At 45.8% G+C, this 27204-nt stretch overlaps 1 non-coding gene across 1 annotated transcript; it reads left to right on the top strand.

The window, feature by feature from the left end:
• Window positions 1–9740: 9740 nt before the first annotated feature.
• Window positions 9741–9847, top strand: LOC115831104. The gene has a single exon (XR_004026638.1). It is a non-coding gene; the product is annotated as a U6 spliceosomal RNA (small nuclear RNA).
• Window positions 9848–27204: the final 17357 nt, after the last annotated feature.

Genomic DNA, 27204 nt, shown 5'->3' on the forward strand with positions numbered 1-27204 from the left:
GCCCTTCATGGACCATGTTATTTAAGTTTCACAACAAGCCTGTGGAGTAAGTATCATGAGCCTCATTTCAGTTTTATTCATTCACTCACTCAACAAATATTGACTCAGCTGTGAATAAAATGGACAGCAATCCCTGCTCTCAAGCATTGTTTGGAAACAAATAATAAAATAAATAAATAAACAAAACAACAACAACAAAAAACACCTAAAGCCCCTACCCAACAATCAACAGGCGATGTCCAGGAAGATTGTGACCGCACAGTACTCAACCTGTGAGGAACCGGGGGAGGGACCTGCGCATTAGGGGATAAATTGCTTGTTGAATCTGTACCGGGTGTGCCTGCTCATCAGACACCCCATCTTGCAAGACCATCATTAAAAGTCTCATTTTCGCTGATCTCCGGGTTTCTGAGTCCATTCTTTGGGTTTGGACAGGTGAGTTTGTTTCTCACAAGCTGGTGGCCATATGGGGAACTCTGCTTGCGTGGAGTGAGACTCTGGCCAAGAGGCAAGATGATTCCCACTTGATTTACATGGCCCGCTCTGTCCGAGTGTCCTGGCTCCCCACAGAAGCCATAGGCAAACCTGAAACTGTTATTTCGAAGACAACAGAAGTGGCACAGGTAGAAAAGCAGGTACTGCGGCAACCAGGCAACCTCGTGCATGAGACAAGGTAGAAAAATGGGACTATAAGTACTGCCTTGGTGTTTGGGCATTTTCAGAGGTCTCAGAGTGTGCGAGAAACCTCCAGTAAGCAGGGGCTGAATTAACAGGGAAAAGCTCCGACATAGAAACTAACTGAAAATGGGAAGCAGGAATTCTAGGGACAAGGAGCAAAGGAAAGAAGGAAGATTCTGACATTCTCCCAGAGAATCCATTGGGGAGAATATTGCAGGTTTAAAGGGATAACCCTCAAACCAGGGACAAGGAAAAGCAAAAGATGATAAAGTATTGCTCTCTTATCTGGCCCAAAGAGCCCATTCGTCAGCCTTCGGCCTTTTGGCCTAAGTTTGGCTCAGATGAAGACTGGGTATGTCAAGCTTTAATTATCTGTGTGAATGATAAAACCCCATCCTCACAAGAGGAGATGGGTTATGCTCTTTGTTGGATTAGTAAATTAACCCCATGTTCTCTCTTAAAAGGGAAGAAAAAAAGCATAGTAAAGAGCCCTCGGCTGGGCGCAGTGGCTCACACCTGTAATCCCAGCACTTTGGAAGGCTGAGGTGGGCAGATCACTAGGTCAGGAGTTTGAGACCAGCCTGCCCAACATAGTGAAACCCCATCTCTACTAAAAATACAAAAAAAAATTAGCCAGGCATGGTGGCGTGTGCCTATAATCCCACCTACTCAGGAGGGTGAGGCAGGAGAATCTTTTGAACCCGGGAGGTGGAGGTTGCAGTGCAAGATCACACCATTGCACTCTAGACTGGGCGACAAGAGTGACATTCCATCTCGAAAAAAAAAAAGTGAAGAAGCAGCTACTGAAAAGAGAGAAACTGTGATAAAGAGAGATTGCACAGGAACCTGGGGAGGTATTGCTCTCTGATGAGCAGAGCAGGAGGCAGAGGCATGGCTGAAGTGACCTCAAGGGACTCCATATCTGATGCCCAGAAACTGAAATATCTGCCCTGGACCTAAATGAGTGGCACTTGAACAATCTCAAAGTAATAGTTGAAGGCGAAGCGTGGTGGCTCACACCTGTGATTCCAGCACTTTGGGAGGCCTAGGCAGGTGGATCACTTGAGGCCAGGAGTTCAGGAGCAGCCTGACCAACATGGCAAAACTTCATGTCTACTAAAAATACAAAAAAAAATTAGCCGGGTGTGGTGGGTGCATGCCTGATGTTGGACTTCAAGCCTTCAGAGCTGTGAAACAATCAACTTTTGTTGAAGCCACTCGGTCTGTGATAGTTTGTTATGCAGCTCTAGTGGACTAATACAAAGGGTCTTCACAGATTGACATTCAGAGCTCACCCATCCATTGCATCATTTATTCCACAAACATTGATATCCATTTCTTGCCTTCTTAGGGCTGGTGTTCTAGCACCATAAGTAAACAAACACATGACATCGTGCTGGGTTGGGCTCGGTGGCTCACGCCTGTAATCCCAGCTCTTTGGGAGGCTGAAGTGGGAGGATTGCTCGATCCCAGGAGTTCAAAAACAGCCTTGGCAATACAGCGAGACCCAATCTCTACAAAAAAAAATTTTTAAGTGAGCCAGGTTGGTGGTGCACAACTGTGGTCTCAGCTACTTGGGAAGCTGAAGAGGGAGGATCGCTTGAGCCCAACAGGCAGAGGCTGCAGTGAGCTGAGATCACACCACTGCACACCAGCCTGGGTGACAGAATGAGACTCTGTCTCGAAAAAGCAAAAAGCAAGAAACAAAAAAATATCATGCTGGGTAGTATTAAGTGCTATGAAGAAAAGTAAAACTGGATGAGAGGAGAGAGAGGGTAGGTCGCTGCTTTAGCAGGGCAGTCAGGCGAGAGAAGGGCACATGAGCAGTGGGCTGGATGCACCAAGGTCATGAGTCGTGAAAATACCTGAGAACTGGACACAAAAGTTGACCCAACAGTGACCTGTCTATCCTTTGGACTTTTATCCCAAGAGAAGAGATGATGGACATGATCAGGCTTGCATTTAATGAGAGGCCTGTGGCTGCTGTGAGGAGGGGGACACATAGACCAGGTGGGAAACCATACAGGAAACCCAGCAAGGCGTCTGCACTATAGAAGTCATATCAGTCTGCTGGGGATGCTGTAACAAAGCCCCGCCACAGACTAGGTGGCTTCTACAGAAATGTGTTGGCTCACAGTTGTGGAGGCTGGGAGCCCAAGGTCTAGGTGTCTGCAGGGTTGGTTTCTGAGGGCTGTGAGGCAGGATCTCTTCCACACTTTTCTCCTAGTTTCTGGTAGTTTGCCGCCCATCTTCAGTGTTTCTTGGCTTGTAGGTGCATTACCCCATCTCTGCTTTCATCTTTATGTGGCCTTCCTGGGTATCTCTGTGTCCAAATTTCCCTTCTTTTATAGAGACAGTCATATTGAGGCTGGGCAACAAAGTGAGACCCCCGTCTCTACCAAATTCTTTTAATTAGCCAGACATGATGGCACATGCTTATAGTCCTGGCTACTTGAGAGGCAGAGGCAGGAGAGTGGCTTGAGGTCAGGAGTTCGAGACCAGACTGGGCAGCATAGCAAGAGCCACCTCTACAAAAATATAAAATAAAATAATTAGCTGGACATGATGGTGCACCCTGTAGTCCAAGCTATTTGGGAGGCTGAGGTGGGAGGATCGTTTGAGCCCAAGAGTTCAAGACTGCAGTGAGCTATGATGACACCACTGCACTCCAGCCTGGGACAGAAAAACACTCCAACTCTTTTTTTTTTTTTTTTTTTTTGAGACAGAGTCTTGCTCTGTTGCCCAGGCTGAAGTGCAGTGGCACAGTCTTGGCTCACTGCAACCTCTGCCTCCTGAGCTGAAGCAATTTTCCTGCCTCGGCCTTCCTGGTAGCTGGGATTAGAGGTGCGCACCACCACACCTGGCTAATTTTTGTATTTTAGTAGAGATGGGGTTTCACCATGTTGGCCAGGCTGGTCTTGAACTCCTGACCTCAAGCAATCCACCCACCTCGGCCTCCCAAAGTGCTGGGATTACAGGCGTGAGCCACTACACCGCCAAGACTCCAACTCTTTGACAAACAAAAAGACAGTCATAGTGTATTCAAACCAAGCTAATGACCTCATCTTAGCTTGATCATCTGCAAAGACCCTTTCTCCAAATAAGATCACATTCACAGGTCCTGGGGTTTAAGATTTCAGTATCTTTTGGGAGCACAAAATTCAAAGTATAACAATGATGGAGATGTAGAGAAACGGACATGTTCCAAAGACATTTAGGAGGCAAAATCAATGACTCAGGGATGGGTTACATATGGCCAGTCGGGGAGAGAAATGTGCTGAGCATGAACCTGGAACGATGGAACAGATGGAAATTTTCTTAGTAGAGATGGGGTTTCACCATCTTGGCTAGGCTGGTCTCAAACTCCTGACCTCAAGTGATCCGCCCACCTCGGCCTCCCAAAGTGCTGGGATTACAGGCATGAGCCATCACCCCTGGCCTTAGATGAAAAATTTCCAAACACGCACGGGGCTGGGGGCTGCTGTGGTCTTGCCAACTGCTCCAGGCATGCATGTTGGGGGCCACAGCATCCCTGTCCGTGGGGATGTCATCCAGAATAGTCCCTGCCCCTGGAAAGGTGGAAACTGCAAGAGACATCCCCATTACAGACCGAATCCAGGAATCTTACAATGAATTTTTTGAAACTTAAAAATAGAGACTTTTAGTGCTGTGGGATCATAGACTCATAGAATAATAATTGTGAACATTTACAGAGCCCATCTAGGTCTGAGCATTGCATTGTGCAATTTACATTCATGACCTTATTTAACCCTCCCATTGCCGTCCAAGTCAGAGATCCCCATTCTCTAAATAAGGAACAGCTCAGAGGGAGAATGGCCTCCGGGGTCTCCAGGGTTAGAATGTGACAGATTTGGGCCGGCACAGAGCTCACGCCTGTAACCCCAGCACTTTGGGAAGCCGAGGCAGGCAGATCACTTGAGGCCAGGTGTTCGAGACCAGCCTGGCCAACATGGTGAAACCCTGTCTCTACTAAAAATACAAAAATTAGCCAGGTGTTGCGGCATGTGCCTGTAATCCCAGCTACTCGGGAGGCTGAGGCACAAGAATCGTTTGAACCCAGGATGTGGGGGTTGCAGTGAGATTGTGCCACTGCACTCCAGCCTGGGCAACAGAGTGAGACTCCATCTCAAACAAAAAAAAAAAGCTCTCATTACAGAGCCTGCTGCGAGCCGGAACTACCTAAATATTTGACAGGCATTGTACAGCTTGGCCCCCATTTCACAGATGAAGAAACCGAGGCTCAGAGATGCTAAGCCATTTTCCCAAAGTCACCAGCAAGTAGAATGCCCAAGGTGTGGCTTGAATCCAAGACTGTTGTCTCTCTCCAAAGTCCACCTCGGAGCAGCAGAAGGGATCACCTCACCTACCCTGACACTTGAAGATGAAAGAAGTGTGGACCAGAGAAGGAAAGACCTCATGCAAGATCCACAGCAAACTGTGGCCGAGGGAACTGGGATGGCAATGGAGAAGAAGTAGAGCTCTTGCATCAGAGCCCTGTATCTGAGCCAAGCGCGGTGGCTCATGCCTGTAATCTCAGCACTTTGGAAGGCTGAGGCGAGCGGATCACGAAGTCAGGCATTTGAGACCAGCCCGGCCAACATGGTGAAACCCTGTCTCTACTAAAAATACAAAAATTAGCTGGGCATGGTGGTGCGTGCCTGTAATCCCAGCTACTCAGGAGGCTGAGGCAGGAGAATTGCTTGAGCTTGGGAGGTGGAGGTTGCAGTGAGCTGAGATCAGGCCATTGCACTCCAGCCTGGCAACAGAGCAAGAAAAAAAACAGCCCTGTATCTGTAGACATTTCTCTGTGTATCTCTCTCACACCCTTCTTGAGAAGGACATAAACTCTGTGGACAAAGCAGGCATGGGCCCTTAATCTCCTGAGGAGTTCTTCTGAACTTTCTTTGAGACAGAGTCTCACTCTGTCACCCAGGCTGGAGTGCAATGGAGCCATCTCGGCTCACTGCAACTTCCACCTCCCGGGTTCCAGCGATTCTCCTGCCTCAGCCTCCCGAGTAGCTGGGATTACAGGTGCATGCCACCACGCCCGGCTAATTTTTGTATTTTTAGTAGAGATGGGGTTTCACCATGTTGGCCAGGCTGGTCTGGAACTCCTGACCTCACGTGATCTGCCTGCCTCGGCCTCCCAAAGCGCTGGGATTACAGGTGTGAGCCACCATGCCCCACCCACAGGGTTGTTTTGAAGGCTCAGTGAGGACATGTGTGTCCTAGACCTGGCACATAAGAGTTGGTCAAATACATGTACTGCTCCCCACCCTTCCAATAAACCAAATGCAGCACTGGGATGGAGGGGGGAGGCACAGGGATAGCTGAGCAAGGAGGGGATCCTGGGGCTCCGGGGTGGGCAAGGGACTCAGATGCTCAGATCTGATATGGAGCCCCGTGACTGTGAACCCCACTGAGATTTTGGGTTCTTTAATACAACAGTGAACCTTTCCTTGACTATGACACCCAGGAGCCATCCTAGCCAAGCCCTTGCACTCTATCTGGTGCCGGAATGGGCCAGGGCTTGGATATCTCAAAATATCAGCTAATAACAGGTCAGTAAATATTCTGAGAAAATGAAAAATGGACAACCTGAACCCCAAGCCTTGCTTCCACCTGAATGCCTACCCCAGACCTTGGTCACATTCTGAGACCAGATCCTGGTCACTCAGTGAGCACTGGACCGGGACCACCCATCCACACTACTGACTCCACACTGACCCTGGCCACAGCCTGAGCCATGAAAGGCACCTCGGGGAGGAGGAACAGCAAGAGGAAAGGGCAGGAGGCTTGGAACTGTGTTGTTTGGCTAGAGTAACAAGAGAAAAAGCTTAGCCCAGAGGGTCCATCGGGGGAAATTTGGGGACATGGACCATGAGAGGTCCTTTGGACTCTTAGAAAAATCTCTGAATGTCTCACCGAGGAGTTTTGACTTTTTCCTAGGGCCTTTGGAACCATGGGAGATTTTAAGCAGGGGAAGTCACAATCAAATTTGTGCTGTAGAAAAATCACTCTAAAGCCGGGCGCGGTGGCTAATGCCTGTAATCGCAGCCTGGGTGACATAGCGAGACCACGTCTCTACAAAAAATAAGAAAATTAGCTGGTGGTGGTAGCATGAGCCTGTAGCCCCAGCTACTCAGGAGACTAAGGAGGGAGGATCGATTGAGCCCAGGAGTTTGAAGCTACAGTGAGCTGTGATTGCACCACTGCACTCCAGCCTGAGTGACAGAGCAAGACCCTGTCAAAGAAAAGAAAAGAGAAAGGAAAACGAAGGAAAGAAGGAAGGAAGGAAGGAAGGAAGGAAGGAAATAAGAAAGAAAGAAAGAAAGAAAGAAAGAAAGAAAGAAAGAAAGAAAGAAAGAAAGAAAGAAAAGGAAAGGAAAGGAAAGGAAAGGAAGGAGGGAGGAAGGAAGGAAAGGAAAGGAGGGAAGGAGGGAGGGAGGGAAGCTCTGTACCCTGAGGGGAATCCACAGAACTGGACCTGCTGACAGATGTTGGCTAAGTTACCGATGGCTGGTGGGAACAAGGATATCTATCAGGGCATCTACAAGAAAACAGCCTGAAAAATGTCTATATTAATTAAGGTAAAGGCCAGGTTGTTGTAACCAACAGATCCCAAAATGCAGTCACTCAAATAAAATACAAGTTTCTTTCTTTATTTTGTGTCCCTCTTGAAGTAGACAGTTAGTCCAGCACGGCAAGCTGGCTCCCCTCCTTGTGGTCAATCATGGACCCAGATTCCTTCAAACTCGTTGCTCTGCTGTAGTTCAGTGGTTCTCGAAGTGCAGCCTCCAGACCTGCAGCATCAGCATCACCTTGGAACTTTTTTTTTTTTAGACAGAGAGGGTCTTGCTCTGTCACCCAGGCTGCAATGCAGTCATGTGATATCAGCTCACTGCAGCCTCCACCTCCTGTGCCCAAGCAATCCTACTGCCTTAACCTCCCAAGTAGCCAGGACTATAGGCATGCACCATATACCCAGCCGTCTGAAACTTGTTAAAAACTCAAATTCTTAAACCCCACCCCAGACCTGCTAAATCAGAAACCCAAAACCTGTGTTTCAACAAGGCCTGCAGGCAGTTCTGAGGCATGCTCTCAGCAGAGCATCACTACCCTACAGTATTACCATGATCTTCATGGTCAAAGAGCAGAAGGTTTTGTACGGCTTTTTTTCTCCCCCCTTTTTTTTTTTTTTTTTTTTTTTTTCGAGATGGAGTTTCACTCTTGTTGCCCAGGCTGGAGTGCAATGGCACAATCTCAGCTCACTGCAACCTCCACCTCCCGGGTTCAAGCAATTCTCGTCTCAGCCTCCCGAGTAGCTGGGATTACAGGCATGCACCACCACACCTGGCTAAGGTTGTATTTTTAGTAGAGACGGGGTTTCTCCATGTTGGTCAGGCTGGTCTCGAACTCCTGACCTCAGGTGATCCACCTGCCTCGGCCTCCCAAAGTACTGGGATTACACGCATGAGCCACTGAGTCTGGCTCCCTTTTCTCTTTTCTTTCCTTTTCTTTTCTTTTTTTTTTTTTTTTTGAGATGGAATCTCACTCTGTCACCCAGGCTGGAGTGCAGTGGCATAATCTCGGCTCACTGCAACCTCCACCTCCCCAATACAAGTAATTCTCCTGCCTCAGCCTTCCGAGTAGCTGGGATTACAGGTGCGCACCACCACACCCAGCTAATTTTTGCATTTTTAGTAGAAAAGAGGTTTCGCCATGTTGGTCAGGCTGGTCTTGAACTCCTGACCTCAGGTGATCCACCCACCTCGGCCTCCCAAAGTTCTGGGATTACAGGCATGAGCCACCGCACCTGGCTGGTTTTCTACTTCTTGAGTCATCCACTCCAGCACAGAAGATGGAAGGGATGGAAGACCTCTGACTGTTCAAAGACCTCAGGCCCAGAAGAAACTTGAATTTTGGGCACACAACATGAGTTATGAGGGTGAGGGAGTCCAGTCTAGCATAATGGTGAGTAATATGGGTTCTGGAGACAGGCTGCCTTATTTTAAATCCCAAATGTGTGACTTTCCACAAGTAACATCTCCTTGAGCCTCAGTTCCCTCTTCCACAATATGGGGATCATGACAGTATTATCTGTCTCGTGAAGTTACTATGAGAATTCATGGTGTTATGTCCCTGACACATAACAAACCCTCAAGTGTTAGTTTAATATTAGTCTTAATATTTTAAGGTTGATAGGAGTTGCTTTTTGTGCCAAGCCTTGCGTTAAAGGATTTCCTACAGTATCACATTGAATCCTCATGGTGTAGCCATCATGATTGCTTTATCTTATACAGAGATAGGTTTTGTTAAAATACTCATTTTCTAAAGGAGGAAACTGAAGGGCAGACTGGTGAAGTCATTTATATATATCAAAGGAAATACAGATTGTAGGTGCTGGAACTGGAATTCTAACTCAGGTATGATTGATGTAGCCTCAAGTCTTCATCACCTCTCAAGAAAACCAGCTTTCTGCCTGGCATGGTGGCTCACGCTTGTAATCCCAGCACTTTGGGAGGCTGAGGTAGGTGGATCACAGGAGGTCAAGAGTTCAAGACCAGCCTGGCCGACATGGTGAAACCCCATCTCTACTAAAAATACGGGTGTGGTGGCAGGCGCATGTAATCCCAGCTACCTGGGAGGCTGAGGCAGGAGAACTGCTTGGACCCTGGAGGCAGAGGTTGAGGTGACCCGAGATTGTGCCACTGCACTCCAGCCTGGGCAATAGGGCGAGATTCCGTCTCAAAAGAAAAAAAAAAAAGAAAAAAAGTAATGAAATTAATAAAATGAGTCCTAGAGCCAGTAAATGTCGTAAATGTCTCAGCTAGTCAGGTAGTAAAAGGTCTCAACTAGGCAGTGGCAGAGCAGGATTCAAATTCAGGGCTGTTGTGATGCCTCCGAAGACTCTGAGCGCCACCTGGTGGTAACTTGCCTGTGCCTCTTCTGACCTGGAATTACAGCAACTAACACACTAACACAGCATTTACTATGGGCCAGCCACTGTTCTAAGTGCTTTACTTAGATTTAGCTTTTTTGTGCTCGCTTCGGCAGCACATATACTAAAATTGGAATGATACAGAGAAGATTAGCATAGCCCCTGCGCAAGGATGACACGCAAATTCGTGAAGTGTTCCATATTAAGAAATGTCCCAGGTGAGGGCCTTTGTCCCATCGTCCTTCTGTGACCCCTTCATCTTTGATAAAGCACTGATATCTCCTTCCTAATAAATAGACCCTGAGTTCTGTTTAAAAAAAAAAAAAAAAAGGATTTAGCTTTTTTTTTTTTTTCTTTTTGAGATGGAGTCCCACTCTGTCTTCCAGGCTGGAGTGCAGTGGCGCAATCTCGGCTCACTGCAACCTCCGCCTCCCGGGTTCAAGCGATTCTCCTGCCTCAGCCTCCTGAGTAGCTGGGATTACAGGCGGCTGCCACCATGCCCGGCTAATTTTTTGTATTTTTACAAAATACAAATTACTAATTTTTTGCATTTTCACCATGTTGGCCAGGCTGGCCTTGAACTCCTGACCCCGTGATCTACCTGTCTTGGCCTCCCAAAGTGCTGGGATTACAGGTATAAGCCACTACCCCCGGCCCATTTAATTTAAATTAACTTATTTAATCCCTCCCCTTAGCAACCTGCTAAGGCAGGTAAGTTATAATTGGCACCCCTTCCACTTTTCACCCTTTTTTTCTTTCTCGTTTCAATATTTTTTTGGGAAACACGTGGTTTTGGTTACATGGATAATTTCTTTAGTGGCGATTTCTGAGATTTTGGTGCACCCGTCACCCGAGCAGTTTACACTATACCCAATGTGTAGTCTTTTATCCCTCATCCCCCTCCCACCCTTCCCCTCTGACTCCCCGAAGTCCATTATATCATTCTTATGCCTTTACATCCTCATAGCTTAGCTCCCACTTATAAGTGAGAACATAGGATATTTGGTTTTCCATTTCTGAGTTACTTCACTTAGAATAATGGTCTCCAACTCCATCCAGGTTGCTGCAAATGTCATTAATTTGTTCCTTTTTGTGCCTGAGTAGTATTCCTTGGTGAATACATACTACTTTTTTTTTTTTTAGATGGAGTCTCACTCTGCCACCAGGCTGGAGTGCAGTGGCGCGATCTCGGCTCACTGCAACCTCCACCTCCCGTGTTCAAGCGATTCTTCTCCCTCAGCCTACAGGCGCGCGCCACCACGCCCAGCTAATTTTTGTATTTTTAGTAGAGACGGGATTTCACCATGTTGACAAGGATGGTCTCGATCTCTTGACCTCATGATCCACCCGCCTCTGCCTCGCTAAGTGCTGGGATTACAGGCATGAATGAGCCACTGCACCTGTACTACATTTTCTTTACCCACTCGCGGGTTAATGAGCATTCAGGTTTGTTCCATATTTTTGCAACTGCAAATTGTGCTGCTATAAACATGTGCATGCAACTGTCTTTTTCATACAAAGACTTATTTTCCTCTGGGTGGATACCCAGTAATGGGATTGCTGGATCAAATGATAGTTCTACTTTTAGTTCTTTAAGGAATCTCTATAGTATTTTCCATAGTGATTGTACTAGTTTATATTCCCGTCAGCCATGTAAAAGTTCCCTTTTCACCACATCCACGGCCAACATCTATATGTTTTGATTTTTAAATTATGATCATTCTTGCAGGAGTAAAGTGGTATCTCATTGTGTTTTTAATTTGCATTTCCCTGATAATTAGTGACGTTGAGCATTTTTTTCATAGGTTTGTTGGCCATTTGTATATCTTCTTTTGAGAATTGTCTATTCATGTCCTTCACTTTTTACTTTTATTTGAAAAAAACTGTTTTATTTGTGGATGATACCAAACATACACAAGAGTAGATATAAGACTATATCCAGCCGGGTGCAGTGGCTCACGCCTATAATCCCAGCACTTTGGGAGGCCAAGGTAGGCAGATTACTTGAGGTCAGGAGTTTGAAACCAGCCTGGCCAACATGATGAAACCCCATCTCTACTAAAAATACACAAATAATCTGGGTGCAGTGGCACGTGCCTGTAATACCAGCTACTCGAGAGGCTGAGGCATGAGAATCGCTTGACCCCGGGAGGCAGCGGTTGCAGTGAACCGAGTGCAGTGCACCCCTGCACTCCAGCCTGGGTGATACAGTGAGGCTCAGTCTCAAAACAAAACAAAATCCAGCTTCAACAATGATCAACTCATGGCCAATCTTGTTTCATCTATGCTCCCAACAACCCCTTCCCCCACCCCCCAAAAATTGGGATTATTTTGAAGCAAAGCCCAGACCTCACATCAATTCACCTATAAATGTTTTCACCATGTATCTCTAAAATTATCCCCATTTTACCAGTGGGGAGACCGAGGCATGAAGAGATCACATAACTTAATCAAAGTCACTTTTCTGATAGGGGTTCAGAGCCAGGATCAAAGCCCAGCTCTCTGGTTCCAGAGCCCTTGCCTTTAACTGTCGTGACGCCTCTGGAAACTTAGACGTGAGTCTTTTTTTTTTTTTGGTAAAGACAGGGTCTCACTGTATCGCATAATCTTGGCTCACTGCAACCTCCACCTCCCAGTTTCAAGCGATTCTCCTGCCTCAGCCTCCTGAGCAGCTCAGATTACAGGCGCCAGACACCACACCTGGCTGATTTTTTGTATTTTTGTTTTCTTTTTTTTTGAGACGGAGTCTTGCTCCGTCACCCAGGCTGGAGTGCAGTGGCGCGATCTTGGCTCACTGCAAGCTCTGCCTCCCGGGTTCACGCCATTCTCCTGCCTCAGCCTCCCGAGTAGCTGGGACTACAGGCGCCCACCACCATGCCCGGCTAATTTTTTGTATTTTTAGTAGAGACGGGATTTCACCTTGTTAGCCAGGATGGTCTCGATCTCCTGACCTCATGATCCGCCTGCCTCTGCCTCCCAAAGTGCTGGGATTACAGGTAGAGATGGGGTTTTGCCATGCTGGCCAGACTGGTCTCGAACTCCTGACTTCAGGTAAGCCGCCCACCTCGGCCTCCCAGGTAATCACGCTGAGATTACAAGCGTGAGCCACCATGCGTGGACGCCTATATCTATTATGGACATGCCTCAGTAAGCTGTGTGCTTAAAAGCTTTGCATTCGCCGGGCGCGGTGGCTCACGCTTGTAATCCCAGCACTTTGGGAGGCCAAGGCGGGCGGATCACGAGATCAGGAGATCGAGACCATGGTGAAACCCCGTCTCTACTAAAAATACAAAAAATTAGCCAGGTGTGGTGGCGGGCGCCTGTAGTCCCAGCTACTCGGAGAGGCTGAGGCAAGAGAATGGCGTGAACCTGGGTGGCGGAGCTTGCAGTGAGCCGAGATTGCGCCACTGCACTCCAGCCTGGGCGACAGAGCGAGACTCCGTCTCAAAAAAAAAAAAAAAAAAAAAAGCTTTGCATTCTACTGTATGTAGGTGATACCTAAAAATGAAGGCAAAGGAGAACAGATTAAGTGTCATATATTCGTAACATGAATTAGTATAAAGCAAGGAAAATTAATGAACAATATACAATAAACAGGATAAATCTAAGAAACATAATTTTGAGCAAAGGAGCCAGACGTAAAACAATACGTATTACTTGTTCCTTTTGTGCAAAGTGCCCCAAAACAGGCATTTAATTATGCATACTTAGGAAGTGAAATGCTAAACCAATCATGAAATGCTAAAATGCTATAAAAGTAAAAAAAAAAATCCTTTCCATTGGAAGAAGGGAGGGGATAGTCATGGGAGAAACAGTAGCAGGCATCTGGCAGGTAGGCAGCATTCTGTCTCTTAACCTGGGTGTACACTTTGTATCAATTCATTGAGCAATATTCATTTGTTGTATGCCCTTTTTGTATTGACATTTAAAAATATATAATTCCCCGGCCAGGCACGGTGGCTCATGCCTGTAATCTCAGCACTTTGGGAGGCCGACGAGGGTGAATCACGAGGTCAGGAGTTCAAGACCAGCCTAGCCGACAAGGTGAAACCCTGTCTCTAAATACAAAAATTAGCTGGGCATGATGGTGTATGCCTGTAATCCCAGCTACTTAGGAGGCTGAGGCAGGAGAATTGCTTGGACTGGGACCCGGGAGGCGGAGGTTGCAGTGAGCCAAGATCGCGCCACTTTACTCCAGCCTGGGCTACATAGTGAGACTCCATCTCAAAAAAAAAAAAATATATATATATATAGATAGATAGATAGATAGATATACACACATATATATACATATGTATATATAAAATTTCCCATCACATCTGAATCATGAAATACTAAGAGATACACTTAATAAAATATGTGCAAAACCAGTACACTGAAAACCACAAAACATTAAAGAAGGAAACAGAATAAGACTTGAATAAGTGGCGAGATCCACCATGTTCAAGAATCAGATTACCCAGTATTAAGATATTAGTGCTCCAACCCAGGCACGGTGGCTCACACCCGTAATCCCAACACTTTGGGAGCCCAAGGCGGGTGGATCACTTGAGGTCAGAAGTTGGAGACCAGCCTGGGCAACATGGTGAAACCGATCTCTACTAAAAATACAAAAAAATTAGCTGGGCGTGGTGGCACACACCTGTAATCCCTAGGGAGACTGAGGTAGGAGAATTGTTTGAACCCAGGAAATGAAGGTTGCAGTGAGCAGAGATAGCGCCACTGCACTCCAGCCTGGGCAACAGAGTAAGACTCCATCTCAAAATAATAATAATAATAATAATAATAATAATAATAATAATAAAAGATAATAATGCTCATTTGTAGAATAAATGAATCCCAGACAAAATCGAAATACCAGCAAACTTGCTTGCTTGCTTTCTTTCTTTCTTTCTTTCTTTCTTTCTTTCTTTCTTTCTTTCTTTCTTTCTTTCTTTCTTCTTTCTTTCTATGTATTTATTTATGTATTTGTAGAAATTGTCATGCTGAGGCTATTTATATGGCAATGTAAAGGATGAACAAGAGCCAAACATCTTGAAAAAGAAAAACCAGGCTGGGCGCAGTGGTTCACACCTGTAATCCCAGCACTTTGGGAGGCCGAGTCAGGCAGATCACCTGAGGTCAGCAGTTCAAGACCAGCCTGGCCAACATAGTAAACCCTGTCTCTACTACAAATACAAAAAGGAGCCAGGTGTGGTGGTGCACACCTGTAGTCCCAGCTACTTGGGAGGCTGAGGCAGGAGAATCACCTGAACCCAGGAGGCAGAGGTTGCAGGGAGCCGAGATGGCACCACTACACTCCAGCCTGGGCGACAGAGCAAGACCCTATCTCAAAAAAAAAGAAAAAACAAAACAAAACAGAAAAACCAGGCTGGGCGCAGTGGCTCACGCCTATAATCCCAGCACTTTGGGAGGCCGAGGCAGGCGGATCACCTGAGGTCAGAAGTTCGAGACTAGCGTGGCCAACGTGGTGAAATTCTGTCTCTACTAAAAATATAAAAAATTAGCCGGGTATGGGGGCTTATACCGGTAATCCCAGCTACTTGGGAGGCTGAGACACAAGAATCACTTGAACCCTGGAAGCAGAGGTTGCAGTGAGCTGAGATCGCACCACTGCACTCCTGCCTGGGTGGCAGAGTGAAACTCCCACTCAAAAAAAAAAAAAAAAGAGGCCAGGTGCGGTGGCTTATGCCTGTAATCCCAGCACTTTGGGAGACCGAGGTGGGTGGATCACGAGGTCAGAAGATGGAGATCATCCTGGTTAACACAGTGAAACCCTGTCTGTACTAAAAATACAAAAAATTAGCCGGGCGTGGTGGCGGGCGCCTGTAGTCCCAGCTACTTGGGAGGCTGAGGCTGGAGAATGGCGTGAACCCGGGAGGTGGAGCTTGCAGTGAGCCAAGATCGCGCCACTGCACTCCAGCCTGGACAGAGCGAAACTTCGTCTAAAAAAAAAAAAAAACAAAGAAAAAGAAAAGCCAAATGGAAGGATTTATATTAACATCAAAATTTATAATAAAACTACAGTAATAGGCTGGGCACTGTGGCTCATGCCTGTAATCCCATCACTTTGGGAGGCCAGTGCAAGAGCCCAGAAGTTCACTTGAGCTCAGAAGTTCAAGACCAGCCTGGGCAATATAGTGAGAACCCATCTCTACAAAAACTTAAAAAACTAGCCAGGCATGACGGCATGACGGCATGTGTCTGTGGTCCTAACTATTCAGGAGGCTGAGGTGGGAGGACCGCTTGAGCCCAGGAGGTCAAGGCTGCAGTGAGTCATGATAGCACTGCTCCACTCCAGCCTGGGTGACAGGGCAAGACTCTGTCTCAAAAAGAAAAAAAACCACACACACACACTACAGTAATAAAGGCAAGGTGTATTGGGATTCCGATAGAAATAGAGATGAATGGAATAAACTAGAAAGTCCATAACTATGTGATCAATAGAATTTTTTTTCTTAGAGATAGGGGTCTTACTGTGTTTAACAGGCTGGTCTCAAACTCCTGGACTCGAGCGATCCTCCTGCCTCGGCCTCCCTCACCTGCCTTCAATTGATTAGTGACAAAGATGCTAAGATAATTCAGTGGAGAAAAGACGGTATTTTCTTTTTCTTTTTTTTTTTTTTTGAGAAGGAGTCTTGCTCTGTAGCCCAGGCTGGAGTGCAGTGGCACAATCTTGGCTTACTGCAACCTCTGCCTCCCGGGTCCCAGTTCTAGCAATTCTCCTACCTCAGCCTCCCGAGTAGCTGGGATTACAGGCACGCATCACCACGCCCAGCTAATTTTTTATGTTTAGTAGAGACAGGGTTTCACCATGTTGGCCGGGCTGATCTTGAACTCCTGACCTTGTGATTCACCCACCTTGGCCTCCCAAAGTCCTGGGATTACAGGCGTGAGCCACCGCACCTGGCCAGTATTTTCAACAAATGGTAGAATGACTAAATAGCCACATGGAAGCAAAACGAACCCTGCCTTTTACTTCACACCATACACAAAAATTAACTTGAAATAGGTCAGAGATCTAAAAGTACAGACTAAAGCTAAAGAACTTCTAAAAACATATTTTCAAAACCTTGAAGTAGATCTTTTATTTTAACATGAGACTCAAAAATCACTAATCATAAAGGAAAACATTGACAAACTGGACTTAGTCAAAAATAATACTTTCAGCCAGGCACAGTGGCTCACGCCTCTAATCCCAACAGTTTAGGAGGCCAAGGTGGGAGGATTGCTTGAACCCAGGAGTTCTAAACCTGCCTGGGCAACATAGTGAGAACCAGTCTCTATATTTAAATAAATAAATAAATAATAGTAATGCTTTTGCTCATCCGAAACCAGCATTAAGAAAATATACAGACCAGCCGGACGTGGTGACTCACACCTGTGATTCCAGCACTTTGGGAGGCCAAGGCAGGCAGATCACCCGAGGTCAGGAGTTTGAGACCCATCTGGCCAAACCCTATCTCTACTAAAAATATAAAAATTAGCCGGGCGTGGTGGCACACGCCTGTAATCCCAGCTACTCAAGAGGCTGAGGCAGGAGAATTGTTTGAACCCGGGAGGCAGGGGTTGCAGTGAGCCAACATTGTGCCACTGCACTCCAGCATGGGCAACAGAGACTCCATCAAAAAAAAAAAAAAAAAAAAAGGGAAAGAAAGGAAAAGAAGGTATATAGACCAGGCACAGACCAGAAGAAAATATTCACAACACACATATCTCACAAAATAACCCGTGCCTGAAATATCTAAAGAACTCCTATGGCTCAATAAAAAAAAAAAAGCCCAACCGGCCAGGCACGGTGGCTCAGGGCTGTAATCCCAGCACTTTGGGAGGCCGACAGGGGTGGATCACAAGGTCAGGAGATTGAGACCATCCTGGCTAACATGGTGAAACCCTGCCTCTACTAAAAAATACAAAAAATTAGCCAGGCGTGGTGGCACACGCCTGTAGTCCCAGCTACTCAGGAGGCTGAGCAGGAGAATGGTGTGAACCCGGGAGGCGGAGCTTGCAGTGAGCCGAGATTGCGCCACTACACTCCAGCCTGGCGACAGAGCGAGACTCCACCTCAAAAAAAATAAAATAAAATAAAATAAAAGGAATGAAACTACTAACATTCTAACTACTAAAAGAAATGAACTACTAACACACTAATAACGTGAGTGAATCTCAAACATTTTGCTAAGTGAGATTCAAAAAATGGTGTATTATATAGAATTCCAGTCGCAGGAAACTCTAGAAAAGGTAAAGCTAATCTGTGGTTATAGAAATCACAACAGTGTTTGCTTTTCAAGTGGTTATTAATTGGGAAAAGTCATGATGAATGCTCCTACAGTGATGAACACGTTCTGTGTCTTGAGAGAAATTTGGGTTACATAGGTGTATGCCTTTGTCATAATTGACTAAACTGTAAACCTGTGCATTTCATGAAATGTAAATTATACCCTTTTAAGAAAGTTGATTATAAGTGGGAAAGGATTCTGCACATGCTAAACCAGATAATTTGTCACACAGTGCTTTGTAAGGCTATGTGTATTGGCATGGAAACACTAACAGAGATCCTAGTTATACTGCTAGATCAACTTTCTAGAAGTTCTTCTAATTATTTGCTCTGTTGGACTAAACTAAATGAAGCTTTTATACTATAGATTTGTTGGTATAATGTAGAGGAAGAAATCCAAAGACTGAGGTCAGGCATGGTGGCTCACGCCTGTAATCCCAGCACTTCGGGAGGCTGAGGTGGGTGGATCACCTGAGGTCAGGAGTTCGAGACCAGCCTGGCCAATATGGAGAAGCCCCATCTCTAATAAAAATACAAAATTAGCCAGGCATGGTGACACGTGCCTGTAATCCCAGCTACTCGGGAGGCTGAGGCAGGAGAATCACTTTGGGAGGCAGAGGTTGCAGTGAGCCGAGATTGCACCACTGCACTCCAGCCTGGGCAAAAGAGCAAGACTCCATCTCAAAACAAACAAATAAACAAAGACTGATATAATAAATGTTGGAGAGTATCTATTAAGCTTAGAAGATCACACATGCCCTAACAATATCTCCTAAGGAAACATGCCTTTCACAATGACATTGAGAAATATACTAGCAGCAGAAGCACTAGCATCTTTGAAAAGCCCTGTAACGGCTGGTATAGAGGTAAAAATTCAGATGGCTCATTTCAGCCATTGAAATGGGTTCCCTGATTCCAATTGGAATGTCACATTCCAGGACAAAAGATAGGAAATTAAAGAATTGACAGACACCAAACAAGACACACAGATAGCAAAAAGCACATGTAAAAATGCTCAATATCATAAGTAATTAGGGAAATTCAAATTTAAGCCACAATGGGATACCACTACATAACTATCCAAACGACTGGTCATATCAAGTGTTGGCCAGGAGAAGGAGGAACTGGAACTCTCATGCACTGCTGGTGGGAATGTACAATGGTACAACCATTTTTGGAAAACAGTATGGCAGTTGCTCAAAAAGTTAAACATACCTTTATGATCCAGCCCCTTCCCTCCTATTTAGTCAAGAGAAATGAAAATATATGTTCATATAAAAACTTGTGGCAGGACAAGGTGGTTCATGCCTAAAATCCCAACACTTTGGGAGGATGAGGTGAGTGGATCGCTTGAGGTCAAGAGACCAGCCTGGGCAACATGGCAAAACCCTAATCCCTACAGAAAATTTAAAAATTAGCCAGGTATGATGGCACCTGCCTGTAGTTCCAGCTACTCAAGAAGCTGAGGTAGGAGGATCACTTGAGTCTGGGAGATCAAGTCTGCAGTGAGCTGTCATTTCACCACTGCATTCCTGCTGGGGTGACAGAGCAAGAACCTGTCTCAAACAACAACAGCAACAAAAACTTGTAGTCCGGGTGCAATGAATGGCTGCTGCCTGTAATTCCAGCACTTTGGGAGGCCAAGGTGGGTTGATCACGAGGTCAGGAGATCGAGACCATCCTGGCTAACACGGTGAAACCCTGTCTCTACTAAAAATACAAAAAAAAAAAATTAGCCAGGTGTGGTGGTGGGCGCCTGTAGTCCCAGCTACTCAGGAGGCTGAGGGAGGAGAATGGCGTGAACCCGGGAGGTGGAGCTTGCAGTGAGCCAAGATCACACCACTGCACTCCAGCCTGGGTGACAGAGCGAGACTCCATCTCAAAAATAAATAAATAAATATACAAAAGAAAACTTGTGTACAAGTGTTCATAGAAGCTGCATTTTTAATAGCCAAAAATTGAAAACACCCCAAATGTTCATCAATAGGTAAATGGATAAACAAACTGTGGTACATCCATACAATGGAATACTACTTGGCAATCAAAAGGAATGTACTATTGATACACACAGCAACATTAATAAATCTCAGAATAATTGTGTTGGACGCCTCCCCCCAAAAAGGAACATACTATATGATTCCATTTATATAAGACTCAAGAAAATACAAACTAATCTATAGCAACAGAGAACAGACCAGTGGTTGCTTGGAAAATAGGGATGGGAGTGTAAGTGGGTGGGAGAGATTACAAAAAAATACAAGGAAATATTGGGGAGATTACAGAAATGCTCATTTAAATATGAGCAGTGGAAGGGTATGGTGGCTCACACCTGTAATCCCAGCACTTTGGGAGGCCAAGTGGGGAGGACTGCTTGAGTCTAGGAGTTTGAGACCAGCCTGGGCAACATGGCAAAACCCTGTCTCTAAAAAAAACCAAATAAATCCAGCCTGGGGGACAGAGTGAGACTCCATCTCAAAAAAACAAAAAAACAAACAAACAAACAAACAAACTAGCCAGGCATAGTGTACAGGCCTGTAGTCCCAGCTACTTGGGAGGCTGAGGTGAGAGAATCAAGATAAATAAATAAATAAATAAATAAATAAATAAATATGAGCCATTTGTTTTATGTCAATTATACCTTGATAAAGTTTTTTTTAGTGACTTTGGGAATATAACAACCAAACGCAATCTCAGGGCTTTTTTTGCATTCTGTTTTGAACAAAGTAACCAAAAATGACTTTTCTGAGATCATTGGAGAAGTATGAATATGGACTGAGTGTTAGATGAAATTAAAGGATTATTATTTTTGCTAGCTGAAATAATGGCATGATGGTACTGCTAAACTTTTTATCATTAAGCAATGCATACTGAGATATTTATGGGGCAAATATCCGGGATTGTTTAAAATGCTTTGGAAAACAGGAATACATAAAATAAGTGGAGGAGAATGCTGATAATTGGTGAAACTAGGTGATAGGAGTTTACTGCATTCTTCTCCCTACTTTTGTAGATATCTGAATGTCACTTTCATAATAAAGTTAGAAACAGGCTGGGCTTGGTGGCTCAGGCCTCTAATCCCAGCACTTTGGGAGGCCAAGGCAGGAGGATCGCCTGAGCCCAGGAGTTTGAGACCAGCCTGGCCAACATGGCAAAAACCCATCTCTACTAAAAATACAAAAATCAGCCAGGCATGGTGGCACATGCCTGTAGTCCCAGCTACTTGGGAGGCTGAGACACAAGAATTGCTTGAACCCAGGAAGCAGATGTTGCAGTGAGCTGAGATTGCGCCACTGCACTCCAGCCTGGATGACAAAAGCGAGACTCTTGTCTAAAAAAAAAAAAAAAAAAAAAAAAGTTAGACTCTAATAAAATAAAAAGAATGACACCTAGATCTCTAATTCTAGCAATCAGGGTATGGGTAATAACACTTACCAAGACGCATGGGAGATAAACAGGTTCAGAGGAAATCAAGTTCTCATTAAGGGCCACATTAAGGTTCATAAAGAATCTTTGGGCCCGGCGTGTTAGCTCACGCCTGTAATCCCAGCACTTTGGGAGGCCGAGGTGGGCAGATCGCTTGAGGCTAGGAGTTTGAGACCAGCCTGACCAACATGATAAAACCCCATCTCTACTAAAAATACAAAAATTCTCCAGGCGTGGTGCCAGGTGCCTGTTATCCCAGCTACTCAAGAAGCTGAGGCAGGAGGATCACTTGAACCCGGGAGGCAAAGGTTGCAGTGAGCCAAGATCATGCCACTGCACTCCAGCCTGGGCAACAGAAAAAAAAAAAAATCAGCAAAAAAAAAGGCTCACAGGGCAGAGTCCAAGGGAGATCCCATGAGCTGCCACCTGTCCTCTTTCAGTGGACTTGTGTGGACAGGGCTTTATTCCCCAGTGGACTTGTGTGGACAGGGCTTTATTCCCCAGCTTTATTCTCCTTCATGGAGCACTTCCAACCAGGAAAGCTCACCCAAGCTTTGGTGTCCAAGGTGTTCACTGGGAGTCAGTTACACAGGCATAGAGCACCCAAGTGACTTAACTTCTCAGTCTCCAGCCCGCAGAGGTCAAACTAATACAGTGTTCCCCAAAGCCCCACGGATGCAAAAACAGACACTTACCATGAGTCATGGTGTTAGCATAAACTATCCCTCTGTCCCGCCCAAGGCCCAGATGTGTACAGATACTGTTATCAGGCAGGATATACCAAAGGCTTAGAGGTTAAGGAGCTGGTCAAGGGCCAGTTTTTTTCTTTGGAATGTTCAAGACTTAAGGACCCATGCCAGCAGAGTTAAGGCTTTACTGTACATGGCCCTACTTCTGCCAATGAACTTGGAGCTTACATAGCATCTTTTTTTTTTCTTTTTGAGATGGAGTTTCACTCTTTTTGCCCAGGCTGGAGTGCAATGGCACAATCTTGGCTCACCGCAACCTCCGCCTCCCAGGTTCAAGTGATTCTCCTGCCTCAGCCTCCCGAGTAGCTGGGATTACAGGCATGTGCCACCAAGCCTGGCTAATTTTGTATTTTTTAGTAAAGACAGGGTTTCTCCATGTTGGCCAGGCTGGTCTGGAACTCCCGACCTCAGGTGATCTGCCCGTCTTGGCCTCCCAAAGTGCTGGGATTACAGGTGTGACCCACCGTGACTGGCCATAGCATCTTAATAAGAAACAATAAATTTGTTTGGGAGGCTGAGGCAGGAGAATCGCTTGAACCCAGGAGGCGGAGTTTGCAGTGAGCCAAGATCATGACACTGCACTCCAGCCTGGGCGACAGAGTTGGACTCCAGATCAACAACAACAACAACAACAAAAAAGAACAATAAATTTGTAGAGAACGACAAGACACAGGAAAAGAACTTTTGAGCTTCCGGGCACAGCAAATTGTGGGAAGGGAAATATATTGGGCAACTAGTGGAAGGTAAGGGCTGGCTAGTAAGGTTTGTTATATAGATTCTCCTCCTGCCATCTGTGGGCTGATAAGAGTCCAGAGATTGTATTGGCTATTAAGGAATCATGCTGCACTTCTTGATAGAGAAGGGGAGGGCAGAGTTCTTTCATGTGTCTGCTTTTTCTCGATTGTCTTCAGCTCAAAATAATGCTTATGCCAGGGTTGCAAATTTGAGGTGACACACTCTCAACCCCTTCACCCATCAATCTAAGGTGACCAGTAACTAACTTATAGTCTAACAAAGCCAGATGCATTGACCCATTACAATGAGGGAGAATGCACACCAGAACCATGGGGCATCTCACCAAAAACAAAGGAAAAGATTGACCAGGCGAGGTGGCTCATGCCTATAATCCCAGCACTTTGGGAACCCAAGACAGGAGGATCACTTGAGGCTGGGAGTTCGGCCTGGGCAACATAGTGAAAAAAGTTTTTTAATAGCCAAGTATGGTGGTGCACCTGTAATTCCAGCTACTCAGGGGGCTAAGGCCGGAGGATCGCTTGAGCCCAGGAGTTAGAGGCTGCAGTGAGCCTGTGATTGTGGTGATGGAGTGAGACCCTGTGAAAGAGAAGAGGAGCGGGTGGGGAAGGAAAGGGCCGGGAGGGGAGGGGAGGGGAGGGGAGGAGAGGGCAGGGAGGGGAGGAGAGGGCAGGGTGAGGAGAAAGAAAGAAAGAAAAGAAAGGAAAGGAAGGAAGGAGAGAGAGAGAGAAAGGAAGGAAGGAAGGAAGGAAGGAAGGAAGGAAGGAAGGAAGGAAGGAAAGAAAAGAAAGTAAAGAAAGGAAAGAAAAAGAGGGAGGAGAGGGGAGGGGAGGGTTGGGGAGGAGAAGGGGTGAGTTCAAGACCAGCCTGGTCAACAAGGTGAAACCCCGTCTCTACTAAAAATACAAAAATTAGCTGGCATGGTGGTGCTAATCCCAGCTACTCAGGAGGGCGAAGCAAGAGAATCACTTGAACCCAGGAGGCAGAGGTTGCAGTGAGCCAAGATCACGCCACTGCAAACCAACTTGGGTGACAGAGTCAGACTCTGTATCGAAAAAAGACATGAAATAAATTAATTAATTAAATGAAATGAAAATAATGTGTGGATACAAGGAAAAAATTAAAAAATTTTAGAAAAAGAAAATGTTACCTACTTCTCAGTGGTATGTGAAGATTTAACAAGACGTGTAGGTAAAGGGCTGAACAAAAGTCCTCATAGGACACCCTTAATAAATATTAGCTATTGTTGTTATCAATATTATCATTATTTTCACACAGATAATTTTGATCAACTGAAAGCACCACTCAACTCCATACACATTAACCCAGAGCAATGTATTGTCAGTGCTTGAGAGAAAGGGCTAACTGGGCACAGTGGCTCACGCCTGTAATCCCAGCACTTTGGGAGGCCAAAGGCAGGCAGATCGCCTGAGGTCAGGAGCTTGAGACCAGCCTGACCAACATGTAAAAACCCCATCTCTACTAAAAACACAAAATTAGCCAGGTGTGGTGGCACACGACTGTAATCCCAGCTACTAAGGAAGCTGAGGCAGGAGACTCTTTGAACCCAGGAGGCGGAGGTTACGGTGAGCTGAGATTGGGCCATTGCACTCCAGCCTGGGCAACAAAAGCGAAACTTCGTCTAAAAAAAAAAAAAGAGAGAGAGAGAGAAAGGGCTTTGTTGTCACAACATGTAAGTTCAGTCCTAGTTCATTTGCTTCCAAGCTGTGTGAACTTAAGCAATTGTGTCATTTTCCTGAGCCTCAGTTTCCTTATCTGTAAAGTGGGAATCATATTTCCCTCAGGATTTCTGAGAATTAAATGGGATCATATTATTATTCTCTCTCCCTCTATGTCTTCCTTCTCCCTCTCAAGCCATTTCTGTCTCCCTGCCCCCGCCATTCCTAAACCTTCTCACCTCAGCTACAGCTCACAGCGCCTCCTGGAGGCCTGGAGGGTCTGACCCTTGGAGGGGGCACAAGAATGGGAGAGTGGATAAGAGGCAGGGTGCTGGGCTGGAGAGGGCTGGAGAGCCCTGGGATGTTACCTGTTCTCACTGGAGGAGACCAAAGGCACATTTAGCCTGGTGGGGGGTGAGGGGTTGCCCCTGTGCGAGTTATATCTGCATGGGTACTTCTGTGTGTGTTTGTAGGTAAAGGGCAGTTAAAAGTCTGGGATGGCTGGAATCTGCAACCTGAAGTCTTTGGAGAATGAAAAAGAGTGGTTGCACGTGAGTCCCTCGGCAGTATAACAGGGGTAGGTTATTCTGAAATATTAGATATAAATATAGAATATGAATATATTAGCATAGATGTACAGATAAATGATGTATACTTATACAATATAAAGATGATTTAGGGCTGGGCATGGTGACTCACGCCTGTAATCCCAGCACTTTGAGAGGCTGAGGCAGGCAGATCACCTGAGGTCAGGAGTTTGAGAGCAGCCTGGCCAACATGGAGAAACCCTGTCTCCACAAAAAATACAAAAATTATCGGCTGGGCACAGTGGCTCACGCCTATAATCCCAGCACTTTGGGAGGCTGAGGCAGGCGGATCACAAGGTCAGGAGATCCAGACCATCCTGGCTAACACAGTGAAACCCCGTCTCTACTAAAAATATAAAAAAAAATAGCTGGGCGTGGTGGCGGGTGCCTGTAGTCCCAGCTACTTGGGAGGCTGAGGCAGGAGAATCGCTTTAACCTGGGAGGTGGAGCTTGTAATGAGCCGAGATCGTGCCACTGCACTCCAGCCTGGGCGACAGAGAGAGACACCGTCTCAAAAAAAAAATTACAAAAATTAGCCCAGTGTGGTGGCGCATGCCTGTAGTCCCAGCTACTCAGCAGGCTGAGGCAGGAGAATCGCTTGAACCCAGGAGGTGGAGGCTGCAGTGAGCTGAGATCAAACGACTGCATTCCAGCATGGGCGACAGAGCAAGACTCCATCTGAAAAAAAAAATGACGATTTAGATAGATAATATAGATATAAAGATAAATTATATAGACGTAAATGGTATGTATATAGATGATTCAAATATAGATGATATAGTATAGACATGTGATATGAATATAGAAATGGATATAGATGATACAGACAGGAAAAAGCAGATACATAATTATGTTAATATCTTTAAGTACTGGCCAGTGCGATGGCTCACGCCTGTAATCCCAACACTTTGGGAGGCCAAGGTGGGCGGATTACGAGGTCAGGAGATGGAGACCATCCTGGCCAACATGGTGAAACCCCATCTCTACTAAAAATACAAAAAAAAATTAGCTGGGCATGGTGGTGGACACCTGTACTCCCAGCTACTCAGGAGGCTGAGGCACAAGAATGGCGTGAACCCAGAAGGTGGAGCTTGCAGTGAACCAAGATCGCGCCACTGCACTCCAGCCTGGGCAAAAGAGCAAGACTCTGTCTCAAAAAAAAAAAAAATCTTTAAGTACTGAGATCTTTGGCTTGGGAAAAATGGGGTCCTAATGTACAGTTTTTACAGAGAAGACAAGAGACAACCGGGCATGGTGGCTCATGCCTGTAATCTCAGAACTTTGGGAGGCTGAGGTAGACAGATTGCTTGAGCCCAGGAGTTCAAGACCAGCCCGACCAACATGGCAAGACTCTGTCTCTACAAAAAATTTTAAAAATTAGTGAGGTATGATGGTGGGCACCTGTAGTTCCAGATACTACAGAGGCTGAGGCAAGAGAATCGCTTGAGCCTGGGAGGTTGAGGCTGCAGTGAGCCATGATTGCGCCACTGCACTCCAGCCTGGGTGGACAGAATGAGACCCTGTCTCAAAACAAAAAAAAAAAAAAGAAAGAAAGAAAAAAAAAGCAACAGACATGCCTGATTCTTTCCTTATTAGTTTTCACAATAATGAGTTGGTTCCTTAGCATCCTTCAAAGGTGGCCTGTGAGGTTCTTTTGAGTATCAAGATGTTGGCTCACACCTGTAATCCCAGCATTTTGGGAGGCCAAGACAGGTGGATCACTTGAGGTCAGGAGTTTGAGACAACCCTGGCCAACATGGTGAAACCCTGTCTCTACTAAAAATACAAAAATTAGTCAGGCATGGTGGTGGGTGTCTGTAATCCCAGTTACTCAGGAGGCTGAGCCAGGGGAATCGCTTGAACCTGGAAGGTGGAGGTTGCAGTGAGCCAAGATCACGCCGCTGCACTCCAGCCTGGGCGACAGAGTGAGACTCCCTTTCAAAAAAAAAAAAAAAGATGCTGATTCCCTGACATGTTGGATCATGGCTATGTCAGAATCTAGGAATAAAATACTAACAAGTGCTTGGAAAAGTAAGTAAATGAAAGACAAGACAGTGATTGACTTCAGGATAAACAAGCCTGTATGAGAAAGGAA

The sequence above is a fragment of the Nomascus leucogenys genome, chromosome 17 (assembly GCF_006542625.1).
Source record: "Nomascus leucogenys isolate Asia chromosome 17, Asia_NLE_v1, whole genome shotgun sequence".
NCBI lineage: Eukaryota > Metazoa > Chordata > Mammalia > Primates > Hylobatidae > Nomascus > Nomascus leucogenys.